At 37.2% G+C, this 16,124-nt stretch overlaps 1 protein-coding gene across 8 annotated transcripts in view; it reads right to left on the bottom strand.

Moving 5' to 3' along the window:
• Positions 1-16,124, bottom strand: part of NLGN1 (neuroligin 1) — a 424,270-nt gene that overhangs the window by 226,042 nt on the left and 182,104 nt on the right. The window lies entirely within an intron of this gene.

The raw sequence follows: 16,124 nt of genomic DNA, 5'->3' as shown, positions 1-16,124 counted from the left end.
GTCAGTCTAAAGATATTTCCATGTCATATATTTTACACACTTGTGCACAAACAAAAGACAACTGGAACTCAGCATTATCTTCCCTTTTTTTTTTTTTCCAGAGCTTTCTCATTTACATGACATTCTGTAATTTGCATGCAAAAAAGCAATCAGTGTGAACACAGGACTAAGTAACAAAAAAAGAAAAAGCCAGCCAAGTACAGAGTAGAAAACAAGAATTTTCTCATGCATAAAATAGCAATAGACAAAAACAACAACAAAAGAGAGATGAACAGTATGTGTCGATATTTGCAGTAGATACAGGCAAGAGACATGCATTAACTCTAAGCACCATGGAGTATTAAAACATTTGTATTTCAAAAGCTCTCTCAAGCTCTGTTATTTTACAGGATATTAGTCATTCAGCACTAAACATGTCACATAGGAAAATACCATGTATTTAAATTATATGTTTAATAAAAAAGTAAAGTCATAAAATGTTTGTACCAGGTGCATGGATTTGAGAAACAGAAACAACCCATGAAATACCATGAGATTTTAACTGTGAAAGTAGGAACTGGGCCATATTATTGAAAACCAAAGCTGAATACCTTAGTTACTGTGTCAGCCAGGAGTATGGTTCTAAACTCATTCTAAACACAGAGCACTAGCATTATACATCATAAATTAAACATGAGCATTTTTATAGTCACATCTGTAAAAATCACTCTGTTAGTACAGAGCCTTGATGATGCAATAGCTTTTCTTAACACAAGCCCTGAATATAATCTTTACAATATATGGTATCTAAGTAACTTGACCCTATCCAAATGCACACATTTGAATGTCTTGCTGCCCATCATTCTCATTCCACAGCAACTTTACTTCTAAAAGAATAAAACTAGAAAAATAATGGGTGTATGCAAAGCATAACAGTAACTTCATGGTGTTTTTTTCTGCACAGTGAACAGGAAGAATGAACTTAAGAATTTTAAAAGCTTTGCACTTAATAATGGGTAGCCAAACCCAACCAAAGACATACACATTACATTTTAATGTCATCTTGTTATTTTTTAAGCTTTTAAAAGTCACCAGAAAAGAACAATGTAGCATCTGGAAAGGCAAGCAGCACACATTTCTCCAAATAACTTGCACAGAGGGGCGATTTCTTTTCTGGATGAAACCAAGACAATGAATGTTACATCTTTTTAATAGCTGGACTTTGTCAGGTATTTTGTGTAGATCATGGTTCCAGATCTCAACAAAAGTTACATAGTGAATCAAACATCAAATGACTGATACCACACCACCTCTGATGTTACAATATGGTGAAGTATACCTGAAGTTAGCTGTTAAAAATAACCTGGGTAACTTAATGAATTAAAATTAAAATAAAAAATGTATTTACATAATTAGGACTTTCTTTGAAAACCATAAAAAATAAAATCAAACCATATTCCTTATAGAATCATAGAATTGTTTAGGTTGGAAGAGACCTTTAAGGTCATGTCCAAATGTTCAATTAGCGCTGCCAAGCCCACCACTAAACCACATCCCTAAGTGCCACATTTACAGGTCTTTTAAACTCCTCCAGGGATGGTGACTCAACCACTAATGCTTAACAATTTCTTTTGCAAAGGGGTTGACCTATTTTTAAACTGTCACAGACTAAAAATATGCTTTCTAACACAGCCGTATATCCGTATTCACAACAGAGGGGCTCCGCTTGCCACATCCACTAAGCAGGGGGACTCATCCCTGATGGAGACATGACAGACCCCATCATGCAATACTAACAGTATTCTGTTAAGAAAGAGATAAGACCAGATTTCTGCCACAAGTTTGCTCCAGTCTGCAAATACATCTCAACAACAGCTAGCTTAGGGAAACATAAACCAAAATGCTTCAGATTTTCTGCTTTCTGGAGTTACAATGCTATCTGAAGTCTAGAAACGAAAGCAGAGTTTGGTCTTCATGCACCAGGCAAGAAACTACTTACCTATTATCTGTACTTCACCTATACATACAGGGATGCTGTAGAATTTAATTTGTATTCGTAAATTGCTCTGCAATCTTCAAAAGAAACATCTGCTCAAGACCCATTGTGCACACGGCTGTCTAAAGTGGCATAAAGCAAGATAAAGTGAATCATAGAGTAATAGAATACCAGGTTTAAAGGGACCTCAAGGATGATCTGGTCCAACCCTTCTATGCAAAGCATGACCTAGACTAGATGCCCCAGCACCCTATCCAGTCAAATCTTAAAAGGTGTCCAATGTTGGAATAATCTTCCTAGGGAGGTGGTGGGTTCCCTAATGGCTGATTGTTCTCATTGTGAAAAATTTTCATTTTGTTTCCAGTTGGTATCTCCCCAAGAGAAGCAAAGTGGTTTTAAATCCTAAATCTTCAAAGAGGAAGGAGAGATCTGAGCTTGATTGTTCGTGTTCTGTGTTGCCTGTGTTACATGTACGGCTGCTGAAGAATTTTTTTAAATCATGAAAGTAGCATTAAAATCAGCTTTGGATTAAGACTTCCACCCATTTCAGCAGTAATTCTCATTCTAAAATCAGTAAGAAATGGCTTTTGCTTCTGATTCTCTGGGTAACAGCATCACTACGTCTGTATGATCATGAAGACCGACATCTTGAGTCCTTACACAGGAGGACATTACTATCAGGTAACAAAATCAGATCTTCTAGAAAGAGCCTACAAAATGTAACAGCAATAGCCTTTTAAAGTAAAAATTAATCAGGACTGAAATCATAGAATCATAGAATCTTTTAGGCTGGAAAACACCTTTAAGATGATTGAGTCCAACCATTAACCCAGCATTGCCAAGTCCACCACTAAACCATGTCCCCAGGTGCCATACAGAATCGTAGCATCATAGAATGATAGAATAGGTTGGGTTGGAAGGGACCTTAAAGCTGGTCCTGGACTCAGTTTCCTCTTCACAAAATACAAATCGCAGGTCAGTTACAGCAGCAGCCTTCTTTCCATGATCTCCTCTCACTGGGTTTAGGTGTCTAAACAGTGACCATTTCTGTTATGGCAGGACAAACTTTCCCAAGAAGCTGCAAAGTTCAGCAGGGAAGAGGCTCTGGGTTTCTGAGGCCTTAAAGACCACTTGTCCCACCGCCTTCTCTTCCACACAGCTTTTACAAACCAGCGTCTTCCAAGCTCTCAGCTCTACATCTTATCTTGGCATTACTGAAAATACAACATGACAGTGTCTGGAGCTGTTCCAAGGAAAAGCCTTCATCGTGAAACATCCTGCCCTCATCATCAATCTGCCTGGGTGCCACTAAGTCAGGGATTGTTGAGTGCATGTCCCTGAAGAGTCTGTAAGCAGCCACAGTACCAATAGGGAAGATGAGTTAGTGAACTGCATCAGGATGCTCTGCCTGGGGTGGAAGCATTCCTGAAGAGCACAGACATTATCCCTGAACAGGCAGTGAGTGAGAATCCTAGCAGCTGCTTGCAGTGCACTGGCTGGAGTGACGCACAGACAAGAATTCAATTGCCAAAGCCACAGCACAGTTATACTTTATATGCTGTGGGCTGGTTTATTTAAAGTTTCCTGGGACAAAAGCAAAAACAACACTGCTCCACCACCCTACCTCCTGTATGACAAAGAGCACAAAAAGCAGCTGTGACCTCTCCTCCCCTCACAGGCTGCAGTCATGCTGCTGTATTCCAGACACTTCACTCTGCTTCAGGAAAAAAGCACTTCTGATACAAGATGAGCAGAAACCTCTTCTCTGGAGTCAGACTCAATACATGCAACATCTATCGAGTCAGCCCTGAGCAGCCAGAAGCGCAAGGCTTCTAGAGCTCCTGAAAGTTGAGAGCCAACTACAGTTTTGCAGCAATCAGTTTAAACTGTCCCAAGTGACACTGCCATCAGACTCTTACCTGAACCAGTGTCTCTGGCTACAGGGAGAGAGATGGAAGTCCTCTCCACCTCTCTTCACTACAGCAAACAATACAGTGGCTGATTCCCCCTGAACTGACACTCGATCTTCATCTAGAAATCTTGTTCCACACACTTTCAGATGCACTTCTGTGACTCTCCAGACATGCAGCACTGCCAAGGACATACTGCCAACAGCCTGATGGCACAGCCTGGCCCTCGTGCAAGCTGCATTCTGCCTGCAAGATCAGCTGCTCCAACTGATGCTGCAGCATCAGCTGTGACCACTGTAGCTCCTGTCAGCACTCACAGGCAAGGTGCAATGCTTGGTGTTTACTGCCCAGGTGCTAGTCAGGTCTGAGAAGTCTGGAAATAAATTGCTTAGTAGGTGTATAATTTTCAGGTACTTTTGCAGGTTTGAATTAATATGCTAGAGAAACTTTACGATTTTGTAAATTAAATGTATCTCTCGATTTATTTCTTTATCCCTGACTCCTTAGTCAATGTATGATTCTTTATGGTTCTTCCATCATTTTAACATTCTTTTCAGGTAACTAATTTTAAAACTACTAATACTAAGACATGATGGACTAGGAGCTAATGAAACAAAAAAGTGTATACTTTTCACAGAATGCTTATTGCCAGAAGTCTTTTGTCCACAATTACTTTTTACTGTTGTTCTACTGTAGCTTGGGAAGGCCCACTTATTCCTCTTCTTTGAGTATTTCACTTACAAAAATGGGCATCCATCACAAAAAGACCATTCTACTATGTTTAAGACATAAGCCTTCAAATAGATACGCTGCCTTATTTTGCTGGCCTAATTTTTCACTAAATTTTATACAATAAATACTAAATATCAACAAAGTAATCAAGTACCATAAATAATGGAGGCAAAAGAGCATACTACAGACTCTAAAATGCTGATGCAAATATAATTTACTTACCAGAAGCTCTCTAAGGTTTAGTCTCATTTAACCTCATGTTGCTGCATATCCATAACTCTCATTAATGTTAATGGAAAGCAGACTCCAAAGTCAGTTTAAAAAGGGGAAGAAGTGATTACTGCATTTTATGTTTCCTAAAGGCAACAAATACTCTTGCTACCAAAGCAAACTGAACACTATGTGCAGGAGGAACTCTAATAAACTCTCTACTCCTTTAATTTAGAAACAGTTCTTACATTATTTAAAGTATTATTCAAATATTTATTCTATTTGTATTGCAATCAGTGCTAAGGACATAACATGATGCATTTTAAAATCTTGCTATTTGACTACTATTTGCTTGTAGATGGCTTTCCTTTGCTCAGAATAAGAGAAACATGTCCTGTCCAGTTAGCTAGAAAGTAATTATGCACTCAAATAATTAAATCAAGCCATATTAATTCTGGTTTTTATCATTCCCTTTGATGAAAGGCTAAGGTACTTTAGCTTCCAAATACATTAAAGCTGCTTATAAATTCTCCCTTTATGGTCTTGATTCGGCAGAAACTATCTGTGGCCTTTTGGACCACATGCGTGTGGGAGGCAAGGACTCTGTGGATGTCATTAGCTTTTTGGCCTGGGAAAGCTATTAATCATAAAAAAAATAGAAAAAAAGGCATGCTGCAAGTTGACACCATTTTGTAAAACAACAGTACAAATCCTCTAAACTTAATAAATCTGTGCTCATGTATACAGCTATTATACAAGCCAAAATGTTCTCTTTCAGTAATGAGAAAAATGGGAAAGAAAAAAAAGCACCTTTTGCATTAGGTTAAGTAGACTCCATGTATCTAGCAATTTAGAAATCACCACAGTAATAAGCATTATTTTACTTAAGATATCTGTTCAATAAAAAAAGGAGAGCGATGAGATTAAGGCCAATACAGATATCAGAAAAATTCACTAATGATCTGCAACACCATAGAACCTGGTAGTGCAAATATCAAATACAATTATATGTTTATCTTTAAACTTCAGTAAGTGCCCTCATCCATTCTTTTCTGTTTCTTCTTTTTAGGCTCGCTTTTTTAATTGAGCAGTGAAGATCTGTGAAGTGAAATCACCTCACATTTTTTGACCCTATCCTCACATCCACATATAAAATAACCAACCCTTTGTTATTTCAACTATCATCTTTATGCAACAGATTAACTAAAAAATATCTGTGCTGAATTACAGTTTAGCAGATGTTCACTGAAGCACAAGAACATGTTATATCTCCTGCTTATAATTTAAAATAATGAGTTATAAGTAACAATCTTCAGACCTCAACATTTTCAGTGAAGAAAATTAAAAACCAAATTCTTGTATGTTGAAATTAAAACACTGATATTTTTTCTTATTAATGTAATGAAAAATTAGAAAGATACAGCATAATAGTATTCTGATGAATAATTTTCTAAAAAGCCACCTTATTTCATTAGAAAATTAGAAAGTTCTCAGAAAAATAAAGGAATTAAAATTCTTTACAGACAAGAGGTTTGGATGGTGCAAATAGCAGCTGGGTCTTAAGAAACACCTAACTGAAAAAAATATCTATTATAATACTTCATTGTAACAGGCAAAAATTTACTTTTTATTTTCCCTTATTACCGTCTTGCTTTCACCACATGCAAAGCTCCTTTCCTTGTTATTTCTCTCCCTTATATTCCTTTTCCTTCCATGTTGTACTTATTTGTAGTATTAGTACTTATCATCAGGGCCCTGGTAGACTTTGCTTTTCGATAACATTTGCACTTGTGTTTTAACAACAAATGATGGCACAAATCTCAGTTGTTTCACATCTTACTACCTAATTTGTGATGACAATCAAGTACTGTAATCAGAGCTGCAAGTAACACAAATTTGCATCAGCAACTAAATGACAGGTGCAAATTGAACCCATAAAAGGGTTGCCAACCTTCTTTGAAAATTTACATGTATAAATGCTTTGTCACTAAAGAAGCTATTCTGACACTTCAAGACTAACTCCTGCTGTGTTTTTTATAACAGCATATTGCTAAAGTGACACACAGAAAGAATGTCTAATCCCAAACCTTTTTATTCACAAAATTAATCACACTGGCTGGATCTTGATTTTCCTTAAATCTGAAGGAGTTTCATTACTGAACATTAGATTCGTGTGAATTTAAATGAAATGAGAATCTGGAAATGCAGATAGTTTCACTCCTCTGATTCACATTTTAGGTGCAGCCTGAAATTCTATGTATTCTCAGAGGTGAAAGCACTTTATGTTCACATGTCCTGTAGACAGCATCCCAACTGAAGCTTCATTTCAGCCTCTCTTTAACTCCCTTTCAGTTTGCAAAGGATCACTCTATATACCCAACTCCTGCTTTTGGTTATGTGATATGCTTGTCAGCCCTGGTGATACATACAGCATGCACACCTCACCCTTGTGGATGTCTGCCAGCACTGGCACCCTGACAGTGTCCTGCCAGACAGTATTTTGGATGGGTAAAGCTCTGCTCCACTCAGCCCCTGCATGCTAGTGTGCACAGTAGTACTGCTCAGGAGAATGACATTTCCCAGGGCAGGTTCAAAGACACCACAGGTACTTCTTTTTTTTCCCCTAACTTTCCAAAAAACATACAGCTAATATCCTAGGTGAGCTGCCTGCTAATCCTTATAGGGTTACAAATGAAACATAACTCATATTTGGAGTAAGCTTAGTACAAGGAGGAAGCAATTCAGTAGAACCAACAACCTAACAATTATTCTACACATCGTAGCTTTGGAACCACCCTGACTCCTATTCTAGCCAATGGAAAAAAAATACATTGAAGAGGGGAGAAAAGAGCGAAAGTAATTATTTTTTTTTTTTCTTCCAGTGAAAGTAAGGGAAAGCACAGACATGTTAAAGCAGTGGCTAAGCCACCCACTGGAGATACACATGAGGAAAAGGATGCTTCATATGGACCAGGGCTCTGCTGGCCACAGTTGGTACAGCAGAAAAAAGCTCATGCATTCAACCAGGAACGCTACAGGTGGAGAACAAGGCTCCAGGAGTGAGGGACAGGCAGGTAACAGACATGAAAAACAAAATTCGAAAGCTGTTATACCACCACTATCATAAACATTTACCACTCCAGTGCCACCTCACTTGCTTATATCACAAGTTCACACAGCTTTTAACATTTTACTTGCATTAATAATTCATGCTGGTTTAGATACTCATATTCCAAGGTGACAAACTGCTGTAATGAATTGAATGCAATATTACACAGTTGCGCCTCAACCTAAGCTTCAAGATCACGAATCAGTTCTCCCTCCGTACAGGTAATGACTACCATCCAGATTCTAATGAAGACTTATGCCCATGCTTAACTTTAAGCCCCTGAGTAAGTTCTCTTAAGTCAACAGGCTAAATCCCCTTATAATGTAAAGATCCAAATAATACAGTTCTATTAACATTAACAGAACTGCTCCTATTTGCATGTGGGCCAGGAGGTCAACTCAGGAGTAAAGCAGGAACAACTCCCAAGTTTCTAACTTTCCCCAGATATTCTCTGGATAAATCTAATTTAAAAAAAAATCTTTTGAACATACTACCAAAGCTTTGCTTTTCAGTCTTTGTGTGTTCAAATAAAATTCTGCATTTGTTTTCTACAGCTGTCATAATCAAACTGCTTCCTAATTTTAAGGAATATTGGAATTAATTTTAGACTGTGAGCTTAAAAAAAGTTGTATTTAGCTTATTCAACAGAACTGAAGATTCACAATTTTAAGATCCAGATTTTCAGTTCCAAAATGTTTACAATTGCCATTAATATATCAACATTAATCTTCCCTTTCTTTTAAAGCATTGCCCTAATAACAGTGCAAGTTAAATGCAGTAAGTGCATCCTTCATATAAGGATATACAAGGAGACACAGCTGAGAAAACCACCATCATTTAGGTAAAACTGATAATGTTTGTTCTTTTACTGCCTTTGTGGCTTGTTATTTTTGGTCTTATTTTGTTTCACACAGCTAGGGTCGGTCATCTACAGCAATAAGATATGTTACCAGAAAGCATTCTCTGCTACTTCTTGACTTAAATACCAAAATATGATTAAAAAACATACTAAGAAAAGCCCCAAGAAAACAAACCCCAAACCAAACGTCTTATTTTACTTAAGTATTCCGTTCTGTTCTCAGCCCAAAACACCTGGAAAAACAACCTTTGTAACCTTGCCACCAAGTATCCCTCTCTGGAAGGAAACTATCCCAGAACAGCAGTCTCACCAGGTGAAAGAGCTTTGGGATTCTTGCACAGGTAATTACTTCTACTAGGGACAAACACTGTCAATCTGCCTTCAGCTGGAAAAGCCTTCTCCCCAGCTAATTCCATTAACTGCAGGGGCTGGTGTTACAGCAGCTATATAGTTTTGTTTATGGCACAGCTGAGCATAGAGTCCAGCTCTCTTGAGACCCAGTTTCATAGCCTAAATAGCAGAGCAAAATGGTCTTCATGTAACCATGTAATTGAACATTGCAGAGAAAATCAAGTTAATTATGCATAATATTTTCATATAGAGTTTGGAATTAAGTAAGTTCTCCCACCCCTCTCGCCAATGTACTTCATGTCATCCTGCTAAGCCACATACTTTGAGCTCTGTGCAATTCACTGTACTGCTACAACCTGTGTAATATTTTACCATCTAGAAATCCACAACCTTGCATACCATAGAGATGATAAATAATGTGCAAGTCTAATTTTCTTAATTTTCTGAATGAGCTACTATCGGTAAAACTGACTTCTCCAGCTACTTCACAGAGCTAAATTTCTTTAGAAAGTGATCAAGGGAAAGAGAATGTTTTGTGTTCTACAGCTGACTGCAATCTAACCCTCTCTTCACACTCAACAGACAGAGGGGCAGGGAGTCTATAGGCAAAGCACCTCGTTGATCCACTATTTAATTCCCTGAAATTAACTCCAAATCACTGCATTTCTTGCCATGTTTTCAATAGCGCAAAGAAAATCTGATGCTATAGTAAGCAACCAAGGTAGACATCATCCATGCTGAGTCATTCTCAGCAGGCTAAATTAAGACAGAACTGCACACTCTATCATTGATTGTATAGGCTTCTCTTCAGCACTGGCCAGAACTTCCCAGTCATCTGATGCTGGTACCTAAAGTCACAGAGTTTCCTTGTTCTTGCTATCATACACGTTTGCCCCTTGTGACCTCACAGGCAGAGATAGTACTTCTGATATTTTACATCTGTATGCATGTACAGATATATTTAAATGTTTTAAAACACTCGCACAACAAAGTTTCTTCTTGGAAAATAAAGGTGGACAATTTTATTTTAGTTATATATAGATATATAAATATATGTGTACATACATATACAGACAGGTTCTCCTATATGGATTTTTTAACACAAAGAGATATCTCCCACAGATTTGAAGCTCCAAGCATTACTGAAATATAAATGGAAATACATAAAAAATAATACCAATACCAGTAACTTCGTGTTCAGAACTAGTGTCTTTCCATTAACTTGGATCTTAGAAAGAATAAAGATAGTTCAAGTCAAATGTTTCTCAGCTATTCAAAGCTTTTAAAGCATCCTGAAAGACCGTTTAATTGGGACCGTGGTCACCAGCTTTTAGAAACTTAATTATATCTGCTCTCATTACCACACCCTTTGACAGACTCAAAGTGCATCTCTCTGACAAATAGTGATGGGAGAACTGAGGGGGCAGCATTTATATAGAAGGCTGTCAGAAAAAAAGTGCCTGGCCTCACTTATTTTCCCATATTTACATACTGTATTTTTAGAAAAGCATAATTTTAGGCAGGAAAACTCAAAACATCTCAGCAGTCACAAAGCAAGAACGACACTGCCAGCACTTGAACATTAGTGGGATCAAATACTCGTCATAGGAAAAATCATTTTCATTTTGACATGTTTTCAATACTAGCGTGGTACTTGTTTTGAAACTACAGTTGACTTGTTATGCAAGTTATATTAAGGATTCCCAAATGGATAGCTAAAATCCTTATACTGAATGGAGCATGAAAGGAAATCAGCACATCACTTCTAATCTAGCAGAATTTCCAGACAGGCAGTACTACTTGGGACTACATATTTATACAGCTAGTGTTGACTCCCAAATGGGCAGAAGGCTCAAAACCCTTCTAGTAGAAACTTTACCTTCATGCTCACTATTTAATAATTGAATACCTTAAAACAGAAACTAGTGAACAGGAAATGATCATCAAAATAAAATGGATTTACAAAATGTCAAGTCTAGGACTACAATATATTATTTACAAAAAGCATAGCAAATTTAAGAGCAAAATGTCAGAGTAGCCCTTGCTTCCATTTTCACAGCAGCCATTTAGGTGAGAGTTGACAGGTTTGAGACAATATGGCATTTCTAATTCTTTACCTGCTGACAATAACACTGCTTTCTGAAGGAAAGCAACAAAATGCACAGAAGATAAAAGCATAATGTTTCTTAGCACTGCACAGAAGGTATTCTCACTTCTATTTTTATTTATTTTCCTTCTCAAAAATCTACTCGCTTCGGATCACAGTTTGGGCACAGTTACCAGGGGTTTTATACTGAGCTATGTTTCTCTTTTTTAAAGCTTCGCCTAGTGGGGTAAAAGGTACTTTATTTTCCCTAACAAATACAGAGAATTTACATAAACAGTACAAACTGTTAAATTATAATGATGGTCTAGGTTTCATGCAAAGATCCCTTTTGATAAGAAAATCAGTTGCTAAATTAAATATGGCATTTTGCAACAACCACACAAACACACATTACTTTATAACTAATTTAACTATTTGGCGATAATTATTATGGTTTAACATTAGTTCCTGATATGACTAGAATACCTTCCGTTTAGAAAGTAAACCAATCGATGTGGAATTTTTCTGAGAGTATCTGAGCAAACAGTCCTTATGACCCTTTCCTAAGTTAATCAAATTTAGTGAAAAAAAATATCCCAGCAACCCAAGATCCATGCTGCTGAGCAGAATGAGTGCCTACAGCAAGTATAGCAAACTACTGGCACCAGAACAATATTTTAGACTAGCAAACTACCAAACAAACTGGGGAAAGTGAAAGGTATTCCTGTAACAGACAGCTAGAAGCATGTTCCTATGGGGCAGCAAAGATTATTTTTGCTTTTGGACCCAACAGTAAAGATAATCTCAGTTCTTGTTTTCACTTCAGCATATGTAATGAGTAGGTTCCATAATAAGAAGCAAAATTTTAAATTTATAATTTTCCTTTAAGATTTTAGTTTGTCAGCATTAAGGATTCAATAAAATTATGGTAGTGTTAGACTTATTCTACCTCTTCAGCAACAGGATTATTAACTAAACTGTAAATGCAGGGTATTTAATGTAGACAAGTAGGAACAATCCAATTAACTTCAATAGACAAGGTTTTTAACTCGTGCCTTCAGATATATATACGCTAAGCATATATTAAGTTTGTGATTTAGATGTCACAGAATGTTTTGGAAATGCCTTTGGACATACATGATTTCTATATTCTTTGTTAATGTGAGAGTTAAAAATAATTCTCTGCATCCTGGAATTTTCTATGTACAATTTGGGTATAACTGATGGAGAAAGACGAGAAGCAGACATAAGTTTGAAAGCAAAAAAACCCAAGCCTATTAATAATAGCAGCTCCCCAAAATAAACTATGTTTACTTTTCTTGGTGAAATCTGGTTTCCTGGACATCATACTGATCAGGATCAAAAATCAATTATATTCAGCCAGTCGTTTTATCTTGGAAGTTTTTGATACAGTAGTTCTGTTATCTCTGTAGAGAAATGTTTGCTTTTTAAAAGGAATTATTATAGACATAATCAGACTTCTATATAGACAGAACACAAATGAACTGCTTAATTTAACAGAAGAAATTTTGTATTTTATTTTGTCAAAACCTTAAAAAGCAGAGGCGATTCATGTAGAAACAACTTTGCAATTACTATCATGTGTAAATTTAAACTATTTTTATATAAGGTTATGATTTACTGTGTGTTTGGATAAGGCTCCGTATGTTTACATGCTGAGATAGGCTGTGTCCACAGTTTTGGAACTGCTCTCATAGAAGTTACAGGACCCTTTCTTGGCCATTTTCCTTCCCCACAAGCATAACCACTTATTTCATCTCAACCCATGACATGCCATCAGTACAAGAATAACTTATGAGTTTTGGAGATTTACAACCAGCTGTGCATGTTAGCAGACTGTAGCTGCTTCTCAGTAACAGCTGTATGATTGACATCAGTGCCAATCACACTTGAGCTGGTTTTCCTCTAGCCTAACATACACAGAAGCTTAAATTTCAGCAATGTTTGTAATTCTGTTGAAGAGCTGGGACTAACACTGTAATAAGTGATTTACTTGCAACTTACTTGTAACTTACTAAGAGCCTAACCTGTTGCAATTAAATTTATTATTCTTTGCAGCATCAGTATATCCTTTGGTTTTTTTTTAAGGTGACGTTTTCTGAACCCATGTCTTTCACCAGTACCACTGATGAAAAAAGTAATTTATGCTATAGTGCAAGTAAATCAGAAAGAGCTGACATTTCATTAGTGATTTCAGTTCTACAGTAGGATAGCCAAGTTCCAGGGAAAGAGGAATAACTTTAGGAGTTAAAAGCTTTGAACTATAAAGACTAAATGTAGTTTTAAGCTAGGTGCCTAAATAAGCAAGGACCGTGTTGGCAATGGACTTTTTAATAAACAAAGACCATGAAGATTATACAGCCCGTGTTGGAACTCGATGACCTTAAGGTCCTTTCCAACCCTAACAATGATTCTATGATCATATCCTAATGTAGACCCCTACACCTGTAGGCACCGTGAACATTGATGCAATCCTACACCATCTCTCCTCAAATTACAATGGGTCTCCAGATGGCTGGCTAATACAGCTGGATACAGGGTGACTCCTGCACAATGGTGTCTGAATCTGGAGCTGAATACCATGCCCAGTTTCCAGAAATTAGAATCAGACAGACATAGATGTTAAGGATCACAGATCTCTCACATGGAAGATTTTTTTTATTTCATTTCTTGACACAATCAGTTTTCTAAAACTTGTCAGTTTGTTGTTAATTTTTTGTGTGGAGTTAATTTCATGCAGATAGGAAGAAATGAATTTATAAACTCTTATTAAACTAAACACATCATGTAACATTACACCTATATAATAGTCTGAACATCTATTGTCTTGAACAATTAGTGCACATCATTGAAAGCACAGATGGATGATTCAAATAAGTATGTGTCATATGCAAAATTCACTGAACCTTTAAAGTCTTCCAAATAGTTGCATCTGTCGTATCAATTATGTCAAATGATAAACTGCAGAGCCTATTTTGGGTTTCAAGCTTGAATTAAAGGCCCCCAAGATGCTCCCCTCCCATCATCCTTCAGAGCAAAAATTACATTACTTGGACCTTGTGGTGATGCATGACCACCCTTCTCCCCTTCACCCCCATTTCCTGGACCCTTCTGCTTCCCCAGGGACTCCTGTTAGGCCTCAGCCTTTGCACAGATGGAAGGAGTTGGAGGGTTGTGCACTCCTGGACCATACCATTAAGTCTAATTGCCTAACAAAGACAGGGAAGGGCACACATTATCATGAAGGTTGGATACTCTCTGATCGTATCAGGAGTTCTTCTGAGATTACAATTCCCTGACACTCTGAAACAACCAACACAGAATTGAGGTGAGGACGAAATTTCATCACTGACCAAAGCCAATCATTTTACCACCTTATACACAGTGGTCTCAAGATGGAGTCTCTTTGAGGTCTTCTGGACACAGTGGGCTACGACCCAGTTATCTCCCTCTGAGTGAAACACCTCTCAAAGTTTATGGAACAAGGGTATGATCTGCCCGGGCTGTTACTGCTGCTCACCGACACTCAACCCTTCACCCACTGAGAAGCGCTGAGAAAGGTGACTGGAGTACTGTGCTATACTTTTACTTTTCACTGCATCCAAGGGAAATTTTTAACATACATGCGTGTATACACATCTAAATATCCATATAACTCCATCTTAGTGTATTGTGTTAGATACTTACTTTTAAGTGCATGTATATCGGCTTCAATAATCAAGTGGTATTAGAAATCCTGCAATTCACTTTAACAATACAAACTTCTGCCAAATTACATTTGTAATCCTTAAGATGAATACCATTGACCATGTCTGAGACTAGGTCTTGATCCAGCCACACTTAAACTCCTCTCTACGAGGAAGTTTAAAAAGCAAGGGGGTCTAGTCTGAACCTTGCGGCTCAATGGGGAGATTTCCTTATCCTCTATATTTCTTTCATTAGACATAAAACCTTTGTCCAGATCTGAGATGAAGATTGGATTCAGATGCACCTAGACTCCTCTCCAAGAGGCAGTTTAGAAAGCAAGGGAGTCTAATCTGAACACTGGGAGTCAACAAGAAGGTTTCCCTTATCCTTCACCCCTTTAAACCTTAACTTTCTTCTAAATTCCATTAGACACAAACCATTGTCCAAGTTTGAGACTAGAGCTAGATCCAGTCACACCTAGGGTCAGTCAGGAGTCTGGGAAGTAATGGGGTCTAGTTTGAACCTCGTGACTCAACAGGAAAGTCTCCCTTGATCCTATGTATTTTCGGTTTCTATACACGTTATTTCACTTCAATTCTGTATAAATCACTTTAACCCAAGCCTGAATAAATCATTGATAATTCTGACACAATCTCTTTTTGTATGTAATAGAGTCGACATTGCCAGCAAATACTGTTGAATCACACATTTGTGCATTTCTATTAAAATTACTTTTGTTAATATCTCTGACAATGATTCCTTCAGTGACCCATACCTCAGTTTTGCGACAGACCTATGAAGGGAGAAGAAAATATTTAGAAACCTGTACTATTTCGGTAGCAAGAGGTTCTATTTACATTCATCTTGTCAGAACGACTTGCTCAGGCAAAAACAACCTGTAATTTTATACCTACCTGTTAAAATTTCACACTTGAAAAATGTTCCAATCTCCTTTTGGTAAAATTTGCCCCCACGCTTCATTTTAACTTTGAATTTTAATTTTCTTAAAAAGAAAATTATATATTTAATGGACCACAGCTGTCTGGAAAGTACATATTTGATAGGCAGATGGAACTAATTTAGAAAATTAGTATGATTTACTTGATGAGTCACAATGAATGTCTGTAAATATATATACAAATTCTGTACCGGAGACTAGTCTTGCAAGCTATATTACATAGAAC

Source organism: Neopsephotus bourkii, unplaced genomic scaffold (assembly GCF_033783945.1).
Source record: "Neopsephotus bourkii isolate Nb327-2 ecotype Australia unplaced genomic scaffold, CSIRO-AGI_Nbou_v1 NB_1373, whole genome shotgun sequence".
Taxonomy (NCBI): Eukaryota; Metazoa; Chordata; class Aves; order Psittaciformes; family Psittacidae; genus Neopsephotus; species Neopsephotus bourkii.
Note: the sequence above shows the minus strand (reverse complement) of the source record. Positions and strands in the feature narration are given on the sequence as shown.